At 38.8% G+C, this 21839-nt stretch overlaps 1 long non-coding RNA gene across 1 annotated transcript in view; it reads left to right on the top strand.

The window, feature by feature from the left end:
- Nucleotides 1–5001: 5001 nt before the first annotated feature.
- Nucleotides 5002–21839, top strand: part of LOC147056621 (uncharacterized) — a 41917-nt gene continuing 25079 nt past the window's right edge. Inside the window, exons 1-2 of the long non-coding RNA XR_015066139.1 lie at nucleotides 5002–5437; nucleotides 11227–11304. This is a non-coding gene — a long non-coding RNA (uncharacterized LOC147056621). The remainder of the gene's footprint in view (nucleotides 5438–11226; nucleotides 11305–21839) is intronic.

Genomic DNA, 21839 nt, shown 5'->3' with positions numbered 1-21839 from the left:
GATATGAGGACAACATTAAACTGTGTTATAAAATGGCTATTTCGGTTTGTACCTACAGCACAGTTTCAAGACAAATACTGATATGTCCTTTTATTCATCCGCCTGTCTGTCTGTCAGTCTGTCCATCCATCCATCCATTCATCCCGTTGCACTTCTCTGAGTGTGTTTTTATAGTTTTATGATTCGTTTTATTAATTACATTATCCATTGACCTATTATCTGTACCGCTTATTCTCAGGGGAGTCACGGGAGTGCTGGAGCCTATCCCAATCGTCATCGGACAGTAGGCCGGGAACACCCTGAACTGGTTGCCAGCCAATCTCAAAGCACTGGTTAAATTATTAATTTCTTTTTAGATTGCATTATTAGTTTTTTCCTGAAGGAAAATCTAAGCATCTAAAGATCCTTTTCCATTGTACTTGCATTTATAAATTAAAGATCGATGAAAAAAAAGAATCACAGATCAAAATCTGTGCCATAGGGATACACAAACGATGAACCACAGAAATGTGAAAACACCATTAATCATTCATACACTATTCAGATATTTATCTTGGGAGTGGACAATACCATGAGGCGACATTGACAGGTCCTGTGTGTCATCTAATTTTTTTTAAAGTTTATATTCACTTTTATGAGAAAAAAAAACATTACGAAGAAACAGATATACACACAAACACTGTCAGCTTTAATCATTGAGAGGATTCATCTGCCTGCACCGGCATCTACACATTAGACCCGGAGGGTCACCAACAGATTCCTAACATTGAAATTGATTTGTTTTGCATTGATTGTTCTCCGCACCAACTGTATATCATGTGTATGTTATTTGTTAATATCAGTTTTTCTCTCACATTTCTCCACATTTGCTTTTGGAAAACTGGCTCCACCAGAAAATAAGGCAATTTTTGCTTAGAAAAACTGAATAAAATGAATCATACGTTTAAAAGAAATTGTGGGAAAACTTTTTGCAAAACCTTCACCTTTCCATTTTCTTTTCTCCCCTTGTCCTCCATACTTGCCTTCTATTATCCTTCTATTCTAATAATTCTAATTAAGTTCAGACAACTAAACATGCTAGCTCTAAAAGCAGCAGATAGATATGAGGAAATTGGTTAATTTGCACGATAATAAATGCAGGTTTAAGCCCATATAAAGCCAATTAACATTTGAATGATACAAGGGCTTTATCTCGAAAGTGGGTGCTTATCCAAGGAGGTTTCTGAATGGATGTGCAGAGAACCACAGTCATGTCTGCCTTTCTGCATCCCTCATTACATTTCCATCCAACTTTATTGCAAATGTCAATGGAATCTCATGAAAATCATGAAGGACAATTTGAGCTTGTGCCTAATTTAATGGGTGGGAATGATTGTGTTGGCAATAGGGACGGAGATGTGGCTAAATCTGTGAATGATGATGAAATACAGAAAGAAATGTCATGATATATGTATGCCTCTCTTACAACCATTACATTTATTTTATTTTAATAATGAAACATTTAAACACAAGGGAAGAAAATGGACTTGAGCAACAGTTGTCCTTATATCTCATTTAGCTTTCTGACCAGGAAGAATTAAGTAGCAGCTTTGGAGCTTATACCAGCTGTCTTGGTAGGCGGGGTACACCCTTTACTGGTTGCCAGCCAGTTTCACAGCGCTTATAGAGACAAACAACCAGCCATATGGACAATGTCACTGAGCAAGAATCGATTCCACACTGCATGCAAGTCACAAGCGAATGCACCCCTACACCATCAGCAACTGAAGGAAATCCAAATAATAAGAAACATATTTTTAAAAACATCTGCAAATATACCAATACTCCATGTATGCCGAAATGCAAATATGCAGGGGATGTGTGCATAATTTTAAGTTGTTGTATCAGCATTCACCACTAGATGGCAGACATGGCTTCGTTGTCAAATTGTACCTCTAAAAAGACTTTGGGTGAGTTGAATGATGAAATACTTTGTGGTTTGTTTGTTTGTTTGTTTGTTTGTTTGTTTGTTTGTTTCCACCCAACCATATTCTTCCGCTTATCCGGGATCGGGTTGCGGGGGCAACAGCTTTACGACTATGTCTAGTCGGAACTTTTCTGCCTCACACACCAGCTCGGGCTCCTTTCCAGCCAGAGAGGTGACATTCCATGTCCCTAGAGCCACCCTCTGCAGCCGGGGATCGGACCGCCGAGGTTATCCCCGCCTTTGGCCGCGGCCCAGCTCACTTTGCACCCGACCCCTTTGGCCCCTCCTACAGGTGGTGAGCCCATGGGACCCACGTTTTCTGTTCGGGCCATGGGTGAAGGCCCGGCCACCAGGCGCTCGCCTTCGAGCCCCACCTCCAGGCCTGGCTCCAGAGGGGGGCCCCAGTGACCCGGGTCCGGGCGAGAGAAAACGAAGTCCATTTTTGTTATTCATCATAAGGGGCTTGGGTGAGCCGTGCTTTGTCTGGCCCCTCACCTAGGACTCTTTTGCCGTGGGTGACCCTACAAGGGGCATGAAGTCCCGGACAACATGGCTCCTAGAATCATAGAGGCACGCAAAACCCTCCATCACGACTCGCGGAGCGGTGTTTCTTTGTTTCAAACCCTTTTTTGTTGGGTAAGGATAGTGTATATTTTTCACTGAGAATAATGCATGATCAGAAATTAAATATATTAAAAACACGTATTTGCATCCATCCATCCATGCATGTATTTTGTCCATTAAAAATGGTTACCAAGTGTGTGGTGCTATGTGTCCCCCAATTAGCACTGATGAAATAAGATCGCTTCCTACCGCATTTAGGTTGCCTTTCCCTGACCTAAAGCATGACAGCGCTAAACACTCTTCACCCACTCGGCGGTGGGAACGCAGTTTACTTCTTGAATCGTCATTAGCATAACAATACTGAGTAGACAGCTGAATTTATTTGGTTGAAGGTATTTTAATTACCCGTTAGAAAGTTGGCTGGCTGAGCATAAACTCCTTTGGGTTTTTTTCCCCTTTATTTTCCTCTGGCTTACCATGCTACACCCATACACACACATAGGTGTACAGCCCATTGCACGAGGGCCACTGGAGCCACAGTCTCGACAAACAATGTCCCATTCAGCTCTTTATGAATAATTAGGGGATGAGTGTTGGGAGAGGCGGACACTTGTTTATTCAGTGAGAATAGCTTTAGCGATGGCTGTCTGCAAGTGATACAGAGATGTCAGAGGAGCTTATGGGCTTTTGTGACATTATTTAAAACGAACACTGACAAAAGAAGTGTACACATGGGAAAATCCTCAGTCAGTGTGCTGTGGCATCCTAAAACATTACTAAATGATAAATGAAGTTCTCAATGTGAGAATTGTCAAGAAGTGGAACACAAATTAATTATGCATCCTGACACTTTGTAACTTTACATCACGGTCCTGTTGGACCACCTTTTAAGTATGTAGTGTAATGAAGTTGATCGCTGTCTGATGAAAGTCTTGTTATCCACTTACCCCCCTCCCCCCGAAACAGCAAAACACTGTTTCACTGTGTAGTATGTTTTTCAAAAACAGTTGTATGATTTAGCTCCAGGAATGCACGGTGAATCAATCACTTTTTTTACTGTCATCACTGCAGTGTTGGCTACAGTATATATCCAGGAGTGGGGCATTAGGTCAGTGTGGAGAGTGGTGGGAAGGGGGAAGGCCCCCACACACAAAACATTAAGCATTATGGACAGGTTTGCCACAGTAGGCATTAGATAAAAGAAATATATGCCTTTGAATTTGAAGAGTTACGACAGCGAGTGTGAGCATTCTGTCTACATACGAGGGCATCCTTCCACTCCTTCCACTCCACTTGTTCATTTTCAGGTTGTGTCTTTCAATGGTCGGCTGAACTCACTGGGCCTTTTTATATACTATGAAGTATTGTGCACTGGTGGTCTGAAACCTGTTTGTCAGAGTGCAGAAAAATATTCTTGCCTTTTTCACCAAATGTTAGGTTTATTGAAATCTTTCAGTTCATATGGATTTGCATCAAACATGTATATACGATACATGGACCATATGCAAATGTTGAACACAGGTTTTCTTTCATTACAAAAAACATTATTTTATTGTTTTATTTGAACAATATTGAAAAATATATATTCTATTTGAAAAAATAAATAAATGGAAAGATAGCTAGAGCGAGAGAGAGAGAGAGAGAGAGAGAGAGAGAGAGAGAGAGAGAGAGAGAGAGAGAGAGAGAGAGAGAGAGAGAGAGAGAGAGAGAGAGAGAGAGAGATTTATATGCACTTGTGATAATTTTCCTGATTTTCCTTTATAAATCATTGGTGATTGGGATCAGCAATTTCAGTTAAATATATCATATAGCAGACAAACAGTGATTTTTTTTATATAAGTGAAATGAAGTTAATAGGATTTACAGAAAGTGTGCAGTCATTACTTGAACAAAAGTAGGCAGGTGCATGCATTTGGGGACCCCAACAGAAATATGACGTAAATATTTAGTAGATCCTCCTTTTGCAGGAATAACAGCCTCTAAACACTTCCCAGAGCTTCCAATGAGAGTCTGAATTCTGGTTGAAGGTATTTTTGACTATTCTTTTTCACAAAATATTCCCAGTTCAGTCAGGTTAGATGGTTTCCCAGCATGGAAAACCCACTTTCAATCACACCACAGATTTTCAATAATATTTATGTCGAGGGACTGAGATGGCCATTCCAGAATATTGTACTTGTTCCTCTGGATCAGGGGTCAGCAACCCGCGGCACCAGACAATATCACTTAAGATTATATATATATATATATATATAGTAGTTCTAAATATATTAAAAATACCGAATTTAAGAATGGCGTCAAATAGCAAAATTGCGTCATGGTCTACGACACGGCACATGCGAGTTGTAAACAAACAGGTGTGTGAGTGATTGGCCATAGATTCAAAGGCATACAGAGAAAGATCGCTGATGAGAACAGAGGCTTTAAGAAAGAATGGACTGAACTATTTGCTTTCATTGCCAATGCTGAAGCATTGCCTGCATGTTTGATTTGCAATGAGAAGTTGTCAAATAAGAAGAGGAATTTGGAGCGACATTTTCAGATAAAGCATGCTAAATTTGCTGCCGATCACCCAGTTGCAACTGAGAGGAAACGTGCAATTGCAGTGCTGGTGGAGAAATTTGAGGACCGAAAAAACATTTGCATGAAGTGGTTGCATCTCTAAACTCTACTACTGCTGCAAGCTTTGTTGCAGCCCTGGAGATAATAAATCGCGGAAAACCATTCGCCCATGGCGAGTACATGAAGGGATTCATTCATTAAAATATCAGTGTCTATTTTCGGACTTCAGAAATAAAACCGAAATCATTCAGAAAACTAAAGACATGCCTCTCCGCACAAACAATATCACCCATCACCAGATCAAGGACATCAATTCCGATGTCAACAGACAGCTCTGCTATGCAGGTACGTGAACTCTAATTTTTGCGGCTCCAGACCGGTATGGTCCATATATATATATATATATATATATATACACACACGGTGAGAAAGGACATAAATTTTTTAAAAAAAAAAATAATATATATATATATACCCTGATATATATGGTATCTGATATATACCCCATCAGATATATCAAGATCTGATATATATATATATATATATATATATATATATATATATATATATATATATATATATATATATTATTTTTTTTTTTAAATTTTTTATGTCCTTTCTCACCGTGCCCCTGGGCATCACATACCAACAAAATCAACAAATCATCAAAATCCTGTATGAAAAACTACTAATAGTACTGCTGCACACCTTATGTGTTTTATTGGATTAGATTTTGAGTCACTCTTTGTTCATGCAACCAGTTGCTTATTGTCCCCTAATTGTGGAAATATGGGTTACCAGCCGAAAATTCATTGATATTTAAAAGAAAAAAAATGCATTTAATCATGATGCAGTTATGATGTGTATTCCTAGTTGGTATCTTTTCCTGAAGTAAATCATCTTGTTGGTGTTGATCATGTTCAAGAGGAGATGCTTATCTTAATCCAACGAGATGCTCTGTCTGATCTATTTGTCTTTAGTCATGTTGAAAATATGATGTCTGCTCAATGTTGGTGTTTAGTCAAGGGTGAGCAGTGTAAAGAGAAGGGGCCTTGGAACACATCCATATGTGTTTGAGGTGTTGTTGCTGACCCAAATTGATTGTAGTCTCTCGGTGATAAAAACAAAACAAAACAAAACCAGGAAAAGTGATCACAAACACCCAACCAGTTTGAAGATATGAAGACAGTGTTGTTTCCCCTTGTTGAAAAAAGCAAATGTTTCATATTTAACAGAAACTGACATGTGCATTGATGACTTTACCTGCAGACATAATCCAAATCAGTATGGGTGGGCTTTGTGTTCTTTGCTGATAGTTTGGTAGACGACACTCCCAATTGCATTGTTGATGGTAGGGAGAAAGATAGAAAAGCATAGAAATCACTTGATAATCATAAACTTCACATGAATCAGACAGTGTTTGCAAACCACCAGAGCATCCCTGCAGCAAGCCTTGCTAAATGCCCAATCTACTGCCTTGAAACTTTGCCCTTACACTGTGAGCTGTGTTCAGTGGTCTCTTTCTTTGTATGGAGTCCGGTGCGTGTTTGAGTCATGTTTCTGCAGCCATATAAATTCCCTTTTAATTGGTGAGTGAGTCTAAATCTTGCATGAGGCTTGTGGTTTCTCCATTAGACTAGCTCACCCTGCCATCTCGCTTGCCTCTCTCTGCTTCCTCTGAAACTATCTGAGGGAGGAATGAAACAGCAGTCAAGTCCGTTGTTGTTGCAGGTAACTGGCAAAAAACAAAGTCCTGTGATGCTGAAGAAAACTCTGAGTGTACCAAATTGTGGCACATAATTCTGATTATGCACCTTGATGCATCTGGATGCTGTTGAAATCAAACGTTCACTGTTGTTGTCATGAGAAAAGGAAGAAAAAAACTGATCACTTACAAGATAGTAGGTACGATATGCATGCCTTTGCCATTTTGCAGCTAAAATTTAAAAGAATAGTACTTCCTGTGAAGTCACGAGGGATATGAAAGGTTACTCTTCTAGTTGAAGCACAATATATGCATACATATTCCTGTGGACTGCGCAGTCAGGCATGTGAAATATATCCAATGGGAACTTGTTCTAAACAGCATTCCATTAATGCTACAAGATCTCCTGCCAATTTCCAGCCATCACAGTGCCCATAAAAAAATCCCAAAGCCAATAACTCCCCTGAGGGTAATAACTTGTTCTTAATGGTGTTGTGCTTCTGTTTCGTCTTTTATTATTGTAGACCGCAATCTGCTGTAATGCAGGTGCATCACAAGTTTCTCAGATTCTTCTTAAGTCTTAACTCTCCTCTGTCACGCATACACACACTCACCCCTACCCCCTTCCAAGCCCTCGCTTTAATTGTTGGCCTTATTTCAGAAGGAGTCACCATTTTTTAGTTTCACTCCCTCGGGTACTGAAAGATGTGGGCAAAAGGCATGTGAAGAGAAGTCAGTTTGATTCACTCATAAGATTTTTGGCATCAGTCCTGAGCCTATCCTATAAAATGAGTTTTAATGAGTGCATGCTCTTTTTAAGCCTTGTTTGTTCATGAATCAATTGTTATGCCATGCCAGCAGATGGCAGTAAAGATAAGGTATCACCTGGGATTTAGCTAATAGGGTAATATAACAGGGTGTATAATTAATGTCAGAAGTATCCCCAGATGCATGCAGGTGACCTCTGTCGCTACTTGCCAGTTAGGGTGTTGTTATACTTGCTCCTCAACTCCCATGCTCATGTAGGGTGGGATTTGCATGTAGTGCAAGTTTAATGACATGAGACAAACATGGGTCACGCAGTGCATCCTATATGCAATCTTCTGATTAGGAAACTTTGGCGCTGGGGGGGGCGTGGTGGTAATGGAGGGTGGTTGTCAGTCCTGCTATGGGGGCCCCATTATGCAGAGCATATGGTATATGTTCTGCTTTGTGTGACATTATGAAAGGCCCCGGTGAAATATTATTTCAAATTCATCGATATCATTATCATTACTCATTGTGATTAATATCATTCTAAAATTCAATTTGCGGAAGCCAAAGCTTCTTCCTGGATGAACAGTATCAAATATTCTGAGAAATAGAATGACTAAAGCTTCTTCTTGGATGAGCAGTATCAAATAGAAATAGAATGACTATCGTGCAGGGATTTTGTTGTGTTGCCTTAATATTGAGGCGTTTGCTGAAAAGAAAAGCAACCTGTAGCTAGATGTTCTTGGATTTCTGTTATTTTATAGAATCAACATTGATCAAATTATTAGGTACACCAAGGCAACTGACCACATTGAACAAAACTTTTACTAGCATCAAGGATCATCACACATGGAGTTCAACAAGCTGAAGGTGTTTTCTCTGCCACTTAAGCTTTACAGAACATTTGCATGAAGGCAGATATTATACCACACATCTTTTCCTCCATTAGAGCAACCCTTTATGACTGGAAGGCGGAGGATCCTAAACAGGTTGTGGAACCTATTCGATCAATATAGTGTGGTATGAAGGATCTTAAGTGCCTTGGCTTCCACCTAGTCCAACATCAGTCACTCCAGAATCGGATGGACTTTTCTCTCTGTAAAAATCCCACTCCTAAAGCTACACTGCATGGCATAGTCTTCAGAGCATTCTTCGGCATTCTCTTACTGTCAGCATGGAAGTATTACAACATTGACCAGTGATTCTAATAAACTCAATGCTGAAGGCGTTGAGCATTGTTACAAATCTTTTAGTCAGCTGCTGATGTAAGTTTGTTGGATTTGTTCTTACACCTGGGGCGTAAAAGCACTCTGTGCTCGCTCGCCTGTGGATATAGTCCCTGCAGTTTAGCAAGACTTTTCTGTTGAAGTAGAAAAGGAGTTGCCTGTATTGATTAAACATTTGGAAATTGTCTTCTAGTAAGACTACATTTATGACAGATTTTGAGTTTTTGCAAAAAACAAAAGTCAATGTGTTCAGATTCTATAGATTAGATTCTACTATTGAAGGCACTCATTTATAACGATGTGCAAAGCTAACTCATAATACAGAAAAAGTAATGCTAACCCACCCAGTGATGGTTAAGATCATGAATGCATCTCTGAAGAAAATAGGTGGGTTTTTTTTTGTTTGTTTTGTTTTCCCTTGGAATTTTCAGTGCCACAAACCGCTTCACAGTCCTTTTGAATTGTTTTTCTCCCAAAAATGACTATGTCTATTTGACTCTGAACAATGCAAGTGTGAAGTAGTAATTGGAGCCTTGAGTGCAAGTCAGGATTTTATTCTTGCCTTTGCATATTATGAACTTTACACCTTAACAGTGTCTTGCAGGAAAATACACATTTTTTGGAGGGGCAACGGCAGGATTCAAACATATTACCTTATTGTTCCCATAGGACTGAAACCATCACTGTTTTACACACTACACAGTGTAAAATAAAATGGTGTAAAATGATTGACTTTTGCATTAAACAACTAGAACATTTTGTATCTTGTTTTTATTTTATTTGAATTGCTTCTTTTTGTGTTAAAAATCCCAGTTCCAAAACCAAAAATAGCAAAAACAATACATTTTATTTCCCTGACTTTAGCAAAGCTCTGTTGAGCTTTAAGTGTGTTTAACAACAAAATGTAGTTAAAAAAATAAAATATTTTTTTAAAAAGTTCAACAGTGAAGCTGTTACATAATCAACCAATAATAAGCTTAGGTAGATAGCTGTAATCTCATTTGTCTGAAAATATTTTTAGTTTCCAATCAATGAATGATTATAATTGAAATGATGTTCTCTCTGTAATCCATGCCGCCATGAATAAACAGAAGATATATAAATATTCTTACGTAGAGTACAGTTTATGTACCATGTAGAATGCGGTATGATTTGAAAATTCCAGTGAAGATAAGAGCCAGAAAACATGTAATTTATTCCTATTGTTAAATCTCGCTGTTGGCTCGCCACTGGGCTCCACTAAATAACAGTTTAGGATTGGCGTTGCCATGACGACCATGACTTGATTGCTTGCCCTAATCTCCTCTAATGTGCCCTAATACTCTCACTCTCTTAATGTGTCCAGTGAATGAGTGATGTAGTCACGTGAAGCATTTCCTGCACTTTTAGCATTAAAATAGATATTGAACATTGAAATAAGCTATTGGTATTTTGCTTACCACCAAAATTGTGGTTTTTATGGCTCCAGATGGCTGAACAACCCCTGTACAAAATTTTGAAAGCATATGACGAGAAAATGGTCAACAAATAGCTTCACAGAAAAATAGTGTTGTAGTGATGTTGTAAATTAAGCATAAAGAGTTTCCATTGGCTTTTAATGTTTTATTTTATTTTATTATTATATTTTTTTTTTAGACTTTAATCTCAATGGTTAGTACTCCACTCTCCCAAACCAGAGGAGTGTGTTCAGTGACCAAGTTGGGTGGACACCACAAGAGCAAAAATCCACCGCACGGTAATGAGTTGTCCGCAATGATGTTTGGGGGACACCAAAAACAAATTTGGGGTTTTTAAATACTTAACTAAAATAATAATAAAACATCTGTGAACATGTGAATTCACACTTGCCGAACCGTGAGTATGTGGGGTCGACTGTAAGGTAAACACAATTTGCTGAATGTAAGTACACAGGTTTGGCTAAAACAGTCTGTACATATACAACTGCACATTTTTAGTGGGACGTTAAAGATATCAAAACTGGATTTTGCACACGTATCAAGTGTTGGATTAACCTACTAAAGCACTGTACATTGGCTACACAGCACTACAGTTTTTGTGTAGTCCTGATGAATGATTAAGTAGACTGTGCCTGGGCCAGGATGGGTTTTGAGCCCCTGCTTGCCGAGGGACAACTGCTAAAAATTGGACAAGTTTTGAGCGGCAGGTGGCATAGGGGGAATATCTGGAGGCTTCCTGGTGAAATACACACACACCATGCCCACCACACAAGCCACATGAAGTCCAACTCTAAATCGGCAGCTTTTCACAGGCAGCAGTGTTGATTTCCTTTGTCAATGTATTATTACATTCTGATTATTGCTTCCATTAAATCTATTGATGTTTAGAAAAGTTTTCTAACAATTCAAGACTTCTAGAGCTCTGGGGGCAATATATGCTTGTAGCAGTGTACACTGTACAATTATAGCAATGATGTAATGTTTATCTTTCAGAAAGAGCCTACCAGTGCCTGCAAGAAGGAAATATCCATTTTTCCAAGCCTCAGGGATCCATACTCAGACAATGGATATGTAAGTTTTGAAATGAAAGGCTTGTGTGTCAATTAATGGAGGATTGATATGCTCTGTGCTTACTGTGAAATTTAATGCTTTTATTATTACAGTAAATTTAACGTGTTCATTATTATACTAACAGTTCTATGGCTCACAGAGTTATTTTGGGCTACTTGGCATGGTAGATAAACTGTTCAGTGCAACACTGCAGCTTAGCCCTGGAGATCCTCATCAATACATAGCATTAGCTAATGCATATTCATAGCATATTCAGTTGTACAAAGAGAGAGAGAGAAAGAGCTGCACTGATAAGCAGCTGCTTGGTGAGCACTGCCATAATACAACACTGTAAACAATGCCAGAAGTATTGAAACAGCAAGGTCAATTGCTTTGTTTTTGTTGCATCCTGAATTTGGATTTCAGATCAAAAGATGAATATGAGACAAAAGTTCAGAATGCCATCCTTTATTTCATGGTGTTTGCATCTATATCTGTTAAACAACTCAAGACAGAGCACCTTTGGTTTGACTCCATCTACTTTTCAAGTGAGCAAAACTATTGTAATGTGACTAATGTGTGTTGCCCATAAGACTGATTGTCTAAACATTAGTTCGTGCTAGGAGTTACACCTGTGAAAACTGCATTGGCTGTTAAGAAAAACAACATTCTCGATATTAAAAGAGAAGAAAGAACACAAATGCACAATGCTTTTTTTGATAAATAAGTTAAAAGGGTCCATTTGGTTGCACTGGCATGGCGTCATACTACACTTCTTTAATACAATTGTGAGAGATGTTTCCATCTCAAACTAGAAATGTTGCTAATGTTAACATTCGCTCAACATTTTTCAAAGAAAGATACAATTGTGAGTTCATCATAGGGGAGATGCTTCGTAAAGGCTCAGCCTTTTTCCAGTGAGAGCTTATGATCCATCAAGCCTCTCTCCCCCTGTTGCAGATCAGTAAGATTCCTGCTGTCGATATTCTCCCATACATTCTACAGTAATCAGCCTTGAACATGCACTGTCGAGTTGTGAGACTGGAAGACCTGTTGGGTCAGCAACAACATTCAAGTTATTACCCTGTTAACAGATGTTTGAAAGGGACTGGTAGATACTTGCAGCAACATTTGCACACAAAATATGTACAGTCTAAGTATGCAGCTGAGGTTAGAAAACATTTTTTGATTATAGATCTTTGGGGTGAAGATGTACTGGTGAATGTATACTCGAATAACAATACATACGAACATAAACGAAAAGAGATGGTGATTAAGAGAAATAATGAAGTGGAAAGGGGAACTATAGGTTGGATTAAAGTAATGTGTTTCAAAGGTAGTGAGGCAGAATCATCATGTTGGAAAAAAGGTAGAGCGACAGGGTGAACACAATTACAGTATATTGTACTTTTTCTGAAAGAGTAAAAAGGGTAGCAAAAAGGATAATGTCACAGTGGATAAGAGGAACATACCGTAATCTCTGGACTATAAACCGCCACTGATTATAAGCCGCACCAGCAAAGATTCGAGGGAAATGTAGTTTTTTTTTCATAAATGAGCCACATGTGCACGAGAGAGATGTGCATAGAAAGCCTTTTAAATGTTTTAATAACATACTTTAACATTTCTTTCCAAACACTGCCTGTGATGCGGCAGTAATACCGCAGCGACATGGAAGTAACAGCACTAATAGGGCTGGATAAAAAAACATACCGGTAAAAGTCACTGAGATGCGGCGGTAAAAAAGCAGCAGCACGGTAGGACAGGGCTGGTTAAAAAAAAAAAATACAAGTAAAAGTCACTGAGAGCCATCTTCATCTTCCTCCTGTGCACTGAAACCATCGAAGTCTTCCTCCTTAGTGTCCGATTGGAATACTTGATACTTCGCCACACACGTTTTCAGTCTTTCTTTCGTTGTCGCTTTTACGCATTTCTTCTAGCATTTTCCATGATGAGGGTCTGTTCATGCTCTTTTTATTCATGCAGAAAGAGCTAAGTTACATTAAACTAGCGAGCTACACGTATAGCTCCAGAGTAGACATGACCAGGAAATAAATAAAGAAAAGGGTGACGCAACAAGATGTCATCAATAGCCCAGTGCCCCCTAGTGACCGGGAGAATTCTCTACAATGAGCAGCCGTAGTTCCTACATTAAGAGCCAAATTGACTGCCTTTAACTTAAAAGCGACATCATATGCATTTCTTTTGTCCCCCATAATGAAGGTTTGTGTATAAAGCTACCTTTCTTCAGTAATGTCCATCTTGATCTCGTTCTGTCCCTTCTTTGTGTGAATTATACGGCATTATTTGCTCTTCTCCCACTCTTCTCACCACTCTTCTCCCCAGTGACCATGTCACGTATACCTCCACCCAGCAAAGCGGTGCCGCACAACATCGGTCCATAGCGTTTTTACGAGTATATAAAAGTGATCAAGTCATCACAAAAATCACGAAAAATCCATAGATACGCCGCACCGGATGACAGGGTTCAAAACTTGAGCAAAAAGTGGCGGCTTATAGTCCGGAAATTACGGTAGATAAAGAGCCTGTCAGGCATTGGAAAAAAAGGGGAATGCCATTTGGCACATTCTGATCCCCCAAAACACTGATACCTATTGAGAGAAATAGTATAGTAATTCACTTCACTCCCTAAATTGTCATTATAAAAAATAGACAGTTGTCATAGTATGAAACCTCACAGTGGCCTCTCTAGATATCATCAAATGAACAGCATACTTTCTAGCTCACTCCGGTTGCCATTCACCTCCTATGTACTGAAATGACAAGCAAGAGCAAAGCACAGAATGCAAGTTGAGAAGGAAGAACAAGAGAGGAAAAGAGCTGACAGTTAAAGGAGCATAGCGTTCGTGTGGAGTTGTTCCCCTCACAAGATGGAAGGCTTGGAACAGAAGGCGAGAGCAGCGGGGTGGGTGGGCCGAGCGGGAACCTTCAGAATTATTAACGTATCGTATGTCACAAGAGATGGAAAAGCAAGGGAGGGGAAATGACATCTGCAAATGAACCTGAGAAACTCGGTGCTGCAGGAGTTTATTAAGTGATTCGTTGGGTGCTTTCACACCTTCCGCTTTCTCTGGGGCAAATCAGTTGATAGGTTTGGAAAGAATGTCATCTCCCCAGTTCAGTTTGTGTTCACACCAGTGATGTAAAGTGAAGTTAATGCCTGGTGAGGCACTGAAATTAGAGTCAAGTGCACATTTACAAATGCATCAGCTAAACAGAAGTGGCCCAGGCGCCTATTCGTCACAAATAAATAAAAAAAATCGCAATTGACAAAGTGGCATATTTGAATTGGCAGCCAGATATTAACAATAAATCTGTATTTTTTTTTTAAACTAGTTTATTATAACGCTCAAAGATTTTAACAAATGAATACGAAAACATCATTCCATTCATTTACTGAATTGAAGGCATGCTGCACCCTGAACTGGTTGCTCGCCAATCACAAACGGTGACAAACGTTCACATTCTCAATCACACCTACGGACAATTAGTCATGCATGTTTTTGGAATGAATTTTCACCTATGACTGTATGTATATGTATATATATGTGTGTATGTGTGTTGAGAACATATTATCAACACGTGTTATATGTTGTTAGCTTAGCTGCTGATGCTCTTGCCAACATTGTTGCAATATTGCACCCGCTGCATCACACTGAAAATCACCTCTTGCAAGTGGTCTCGAATGAGTTGTTTTAGCTTGGTACAGAGTATGTTGTCTGTGTTCGCACCCGTCCAAATCAACCACAAAGGCATAGAATGAACTAGTTTGATTAAAATAGACTTAAGGGTATCAATGTGAAAGCATTCTTAAAAGAGATTGGAAATATGTCAGAATGTGAGATGTAAAGGAGGTAAAAGACAAATAGTGAAAGCAAGAGGAAATGAGGAGCTAAAGGAAACACCATAGCCATAATTAAAGCTGCAGTCGAGGTCACAGTCAGGGATGCGGTGCGACTTTAATAGCTCAGCTATTTGGCCAGCGTCCCATCATCCCTTTAACTCTGCATTAAGCTGATTACCCCCACATTTAACCAAAAATCACCGCCCACACTCGCTTAATATCACTTTGACTAAAACATTTTAGGAGAGTGGAAGAGAGAGAAAGAGGATGAAGCTGCAAATCTATTTCATCTGTCCTCTTCTTCAATTTGGCAAAGGAAAATATGCTTGTAAATGTTAAGAATTACAACAGAATTAAAAAAAATACACAGCCATATTTATTTATCTAATCTCAACTACATATGTACGTACATATGTTTACCTTCAGAGTGCCACCTAAAACCCCCTGTGTGTGTATGAATGCTTGTTCCCTGAGATGAATGGGTGACTCCACTCCTTTAATACCAATAATTGCAGCCTTTCGAGAATGACTCATTGTTTTAATGCAACAGTGGTTAACTTTTCAATCCTACACATTAATTCTCCGCATGCTTGCTCAGATAAATGCAGTCTACTGCACGGCACTCTCCTTGTGCACACTCACTTTCAGTGGCCTTGGAAAGAAATCTTTGACCCCAATCATTTTAATTAACAGAGCGAGCAGGAAATTGGAACAGTAGCAATGTATTATTTCGACAAAGCAGAAGCAATCCATTGCTTTGTTTTGTTCACAAGTATCAAACTGACACTGGTCAAAATGTCCGCCTCACAGTTTAGAGGTGCAGGGTTCGATTCTGGCTTGGGCCTTTGTGTTTGGAATTTGCAGGTTCTCCCTGTTCCTGCGTGGGTTTTCTCCAGGTACTCCAGTTTCCTGCCACATTCTAAAAACATGCATGGTAGGCCAATGGAACACTCCAATTTACCCGTAGGTATGAGTGTGAATAGGAGTAAGCACTTTTTCAAGCCTCCAGTGTAGCCAAATACTCCAAGCCATCCCCACCACCACAAATGTATCACCATTCCATCAATGCTTCACTTTTTGTCTTACATTGATATGTGCACCTGAGGCGAATAATCCCTCGATAGAGTATTAAGCTAGAATTTGTCATGACCCCTTTTGAATAACATGCAGTGTGCACATTCGAGGTTGTCGGTTTAAGATACTCATACTATATAAAGTCCCAGTCTGGTGGGGGAACAAATTGAGTCCAGTATATAACTCCATTAATTTTGGGGAAGCCACTTCTTAAAATATGTTGTGTTTGATTTAACTCATTTTAAGTGTAAGGCAATTGCATGTCTCAGCCCATCCTATGTAACAATGGGTGTAAAACCTGGCACAGCATACCGGAAGAATTGCCACAGTGTGCTGAAAGGACCTACATCCAAGGAAATGCTGAGGTGAAAATAATTTTGTCATAGAGAATGTGACTGTGATTGTGACTGGCTCCAAGGTGAGGTTCACACGGAAGGACTTAACACACAATTCAGATTTTCAAGTAAAATCTGACCTGTGTGCGTGTGTGTGTGTGTGTGTGTGTGTGTGTGTGTGTGTGTGTGTGTGTGTGTGTGTGTGTGTGTGAATGAGATAATGAAACCTTAGTCTGTTTGATGTGAGAACAAAATACGTCCCCAAAGTTACCGAAATGCCCAGAGAAGAGACAACATCACTCATAGTGTAGTGTTTACGGAATTAAATACAATCCAGCGCACGAGCTCGTCTTTTTATTATCTCATACCTACAGATCCAGGAGAAGGTACACATTAATTTGCTAATAAATTAATTGACAAAATAAAACATGTGACAAGTTACTTGGGAGCCAAAAAAGGTGTCTCTTTTAGGGAAGCTCAGCTAAAAAAAAAAAAAAAAAAGACTTTCTAAAAGGAGCCAACATTCTCATTACTAGTCCCTAATCCTTGTGAATGATGGGGCTCACTGTAAAAGTATTGAAATCCTGTAATGCAACACTATAGCGGAATGAATGAACAATTTTAAGCTCAATCATGACACTTTACACTGTGGTCAAGTGTCTTTGGCGTTATTAAAAACATCATATTCTTATTAATTTTTTAATTCTTGTCAGTTTTTGGTTTAATTTGGTATCATTTTCAGATTTAAGAAATTAAGGCTTCCAAAAGGCTTGGGATGGCTTTGAGTTCAGCTACTTATATTTTCAGGCATCTGTGTATGTACTGTGTGTTTGTGTGTGTGTGAGTGCGTGTGTGTGCATGCGTGCATGTTTGTGTGTGTGTGTGTGTGTATGTGTGTGTGTGTGTGTGTGTGTGTGTGTGTGTGTGTGCGTGTGTGTGTACAAGTGGATGTCTGATTGTGTTTGCGAGATGGGCCGTGGGTATCAGGCTCCCTTCCAGTTCTCCACATATCTGGTGTTCACACTTGGCTGAACCCCGTTACATTAAAGTCTCTTTCTGTCTCTGTCAATTTCTTTCATTTACTCTCTGCCTATACCCAGACACATAATTAAACAAACAGCAACATTTGTGTAAAATGTATGTTTCAAGCGCTGTGTTTAGTGCTTGTGTTTGTTTGCAAGAATGCCAGACTATCCCTTCCCATGGCATAAATATATTTTATATATAATATTATTTTTATTGAATAATATAGTACTCTAGATCAGGTGATTGCAAATACAAATTATTTAGTTCGTCAAAGCCCCATTTAGTGTCTTTCCCCACATGATAATACTGTAATTGTAACACAAAAAACAACTAAAATGCGTTATTCTATGTTGACATATGTATATTAAAATGAATAGGTGAACCAAACATAACCTGTCATGAATCCAAAAGAAATACCGATACCAGGAGCATAAATAACCACAAGCAGGAAACAATAATGTTTCTCTGCGCTCTATAATTCCGCTGCTTTGTTGAGTGTGTGCCTGTGCTGATTTTCACTGTCCACCTTTTTTGGAACACATCACTTTGGTGCAATCTTGGCTGCTACTGCAGGCAGAATATCAATAGGTTAACTTCTCCAAGAATGAAAGTGAAGCTAAAAACTGCACTACCAGCAGCGAACTCGGAGTGACCCAGTAACAGGTTGTTTAATGGAGGTATTTTTCTCTGTTGCTGGTTCAGGTAAGTGGGGCTCTCTTCACGTTAGTGTCGCCCCAGAATAATGTTTGAGGCCAGACAGAGAGAAAGGAAGAGAATAAATACACTGAGGCATAAAATTCCTCTCAGGCATGGTAAGCGAGGAAAAATAATAAACACATCCAGATTGTAAAGTGAATCAAAACAAAAGGTAAAATAAAATGAAAAAAATAGTAAAATGTTAAACATTTACAGCTGATTGATTTATTAATAGAATTCTTTATTGAGACCATAAACAACAATAATAACTAACAAGACAGAGAAGACTAAAATAAAATAATAAAATCAATATCAAGTCTGTGTGCGCATATTTATACATATAGTATATTTTAATTAATCAAGGGTCCACTCAGAGTTTGATCAGAGGAAGCCACGGACCTGGAACTACTCCACATTGATATATAATTTTTAATTGATCAAGGGGCCCACTCTGTTTTATAAGACTACTTGTCTCTCCACATTGTGTTCTCCAAGCTCGCAAGTGCAAGAGTACAGTATATAACATTGACTGTACATCTTTGTTGCTTGTCAACAAAGGCCACAATATTCTAACACCAAAAGTTGCAAAAGTTTAATACAAGACTAAAAACAACACCCTTGTAACATCTAACTCATAACAACTCAGATTCAGTTTGCCTAAACGGAATAAAACATACCCTATTTTCCGGACTATAAATCACAGTTTATTTCATAGTGTGGCAAGGGGTGCGATTTATACTCTGAATTTATGTGTGAAATTATTAACACATTATATAATTTCACATGTTATTTTCACACTAAACTGCAAGAGGACACTCTAGGCCTGTGTTGATAATTGTGTTGATGAGTCTGACGTAAGCGACGTAAAAGAGGAAGCGCCGCATCTTCTACTTCCGGAGTTAGCGGGGTTGCTTAAAAGTGACACCAACGAAGAAGATTTCATTGGATTTAATGATTTTGAGTGACACGGATGGTTTGGTAAACTTGTTAGCATGATATTTATGCTATAGTTATCTGAATAACTCTTAATATGTTATGTTAATATACCAGGCGCGTTCTCAGTTTGTTATTTATGTGTCATGTAATGTAAGCATGCCGTACAATTATTCAGCCTGTTGTTGCCTCTATTCTATTTGTATTTAAAATTGCATTTTAAGATGACATGTCTGTTCTTGGTGTTGGATTGTATAAAATAAATTTCCCCTAAAAAATGCGACTCCGGAGCGACTTATAGTCAGAAAATTACGGTACTTTTTATAAACAGTCACAAGCGTAAAATGCAGAAAAGCATGCTAGGGATGCAGCTACTCTCATAACACAACTATCCATCCATCTATCCATTTTCTATACTGCTTGTCATAACAACTCATATTCACTTTGCCTTAACAAAATAAAACATAATTTATACAAACAGTCACAAGCTTAAAGTGCACAAAAGCATGCTGGGAATGCAGCTACTCTGGTTGTTGAGAAGCCACAAAACCACTAACCCAAAAGGCCTGAAAGTGAGTTTTTTTAAGTGAGCAAGTTATTTCAGCACACTATATTGGTTCATCATTTGTAAAAATAAATAACATACCTATGTGGGAACTGACCAATAGTATTGATGTGTGAAAAATAGTGTTTGAAATAGACCAACATTTGAGGTTTCCGCTCGACACCAGCAATATACTATATTATGGCTGGCATACCCTTCTCATGTCTCTTTCTACGTCTTTGATATCTGCATTTACTTCAAAGCGGCGAGTTGCATGTTACCTGATGCTAATAGTCCACATGAAAGAGAATCTGTATGAGGTGCAAGCGTTGAGGTGCTGACGGAGCCACTTGTGGGACTCAACTGGCTTCTGCATCAATGCGGACACTTTATTCCCCAGCTTCTAGTTAGCAGTGACTTCTAAAGGACCTTCACAAATGCAGGAAGGGAGTACGTATACGCATCTGCTCTGGTTCAACATTAGCAACGAGGCAGGATTGTAGTCCATCTTTGGATGTACTGTATGACTTGCACTCTATTTGCATGGATCATGCAGTCCTGAAGTATTGACACAGAACCTAGGTGCAAAATAATGTCCTTCAGGGGCTGATTTCCTCATTTAAAATCAGTATAGGCTGTGACACATATCACTCAAGAAAGAAAAAGCAGTTGAAAATGTTCAGACTAATTTGTAAGGATAAATCCCATGAATGAGGTGGGTCATCCAAGTATAATTTCAGCCGTGATTCTGCTTTATTGCACTTAATCAGATAGTTAAGGTGAAAATTCAGTGGTTATGTTTTAATCTTAAAGAGGACAGCAAGAACTTTTCAAGGTTGATGCCGTTTGGACTCAAAAGTCATTCTCCCTCCCTCCCACAGTCCAACCCTCCCAGAGTCTAACTATAGGTGTGATTTTAAATTCGAGTGTGTGAACATTTGTCTGGAACATTTGGAAAAAATTGCACTTGCCAGATTGGTTTTGTATGTTAAGACAAAATACTTTTAATGAACTTCACTCTGTTCATTATTTTTTAGTGTTTTACTTAATAATTCATTGCTTGCACAATAGATATTTTTTTTGGGTGGTGGTGGGGGTCTCTGAGACTTCCTTCTCTGGGTGCTGTTCACCAATCAAATGTAATCCAAGGGAGCCAGGTAGCTACTGTACATGACCACACAGTCCACACGCAGTCTTTGCGGGTTTCTCAAAGTGACTCATTTCACTTGGCCTGAATTTATCTCTGACTTCAGACTACAGTGTAGCCACTTTTCCCTATGTCATATGTGGTGATGCACAAAATCTGCAAAATAGACTTTGATGTTTAAAGTGCTGATGTTAGGGTTTTAATCATTGATATTAAACCTATTTGTCATGGTGGATATGTGGCTGGGATGGTAAACATGTCATATCACATGTTCTGGTGGGCAGTAACAGCTCTGATTTAGTGTTGTAGGAGACCATTGTGGTCATTGTGGTTTTTGGGTCATAGGTTGTGCCTCTGGGTGAATGTTTTCTCAGCCAAATCTACCTTGTGAAATGTATTTTTGAACCCAATGATTCTTATAGGTAAAATAAAAACAAATTGAAATCATTCCTCATTATTATTGCTCCTTCATGCTTTTCTACTGCTGCAACATTTTATGTTAAGGAAATAAGCTCACACGCCAGATCAGTTATGAGGTGACTCAAGTGGCGCTTCCATAATCTTTTGTATCATTTCTATTGACTTCAGCTCACAAGATGAAAAGGAGGTAGTATGACATGAATAAAATATATATGTGGTTGAAATGGTTTTGAGATAAGTTATTGAGAACTGTATAATTAAATTCCATTTATATCTCCATCTAAAAATATCCACTCACACTGGAATGTATGCAATATTGGTATGAAAATGAAAGATGCAATTTTCAGTAAAAAAAAAGGCACATTTATGGGATTATCATATACATTTTTTGGAGAATACACTATTACTATATCATATACGATTCTCAACAGTTACTACATAGAGATGGGGAAGTGTGGCCAGAGACTGTGGACTAATTGAGGAGAGGTGCAAAGATACTCATGTCAAAAGGATATC

Source organism: Syngnathus leptorhynchus, chromosome 5 (genome assembly GCF_054491065.1).
Source record: "Syngnathus leptorhynchus isolate UIUO chromosome 5, UIUO_Slep, whole genome shotgun sequence".
Taxonomy (NCBI): domain Eukaryota; kingdom Metazoa; phylum Chordata; class Actinopteri; order Syngnathiformes; family Syngnathidae; genus Syngnathus; species Syngnathus leptorhynchus.
This window is presented reverse-complemented; position numbering and strand designations above follow the sequence as displayed.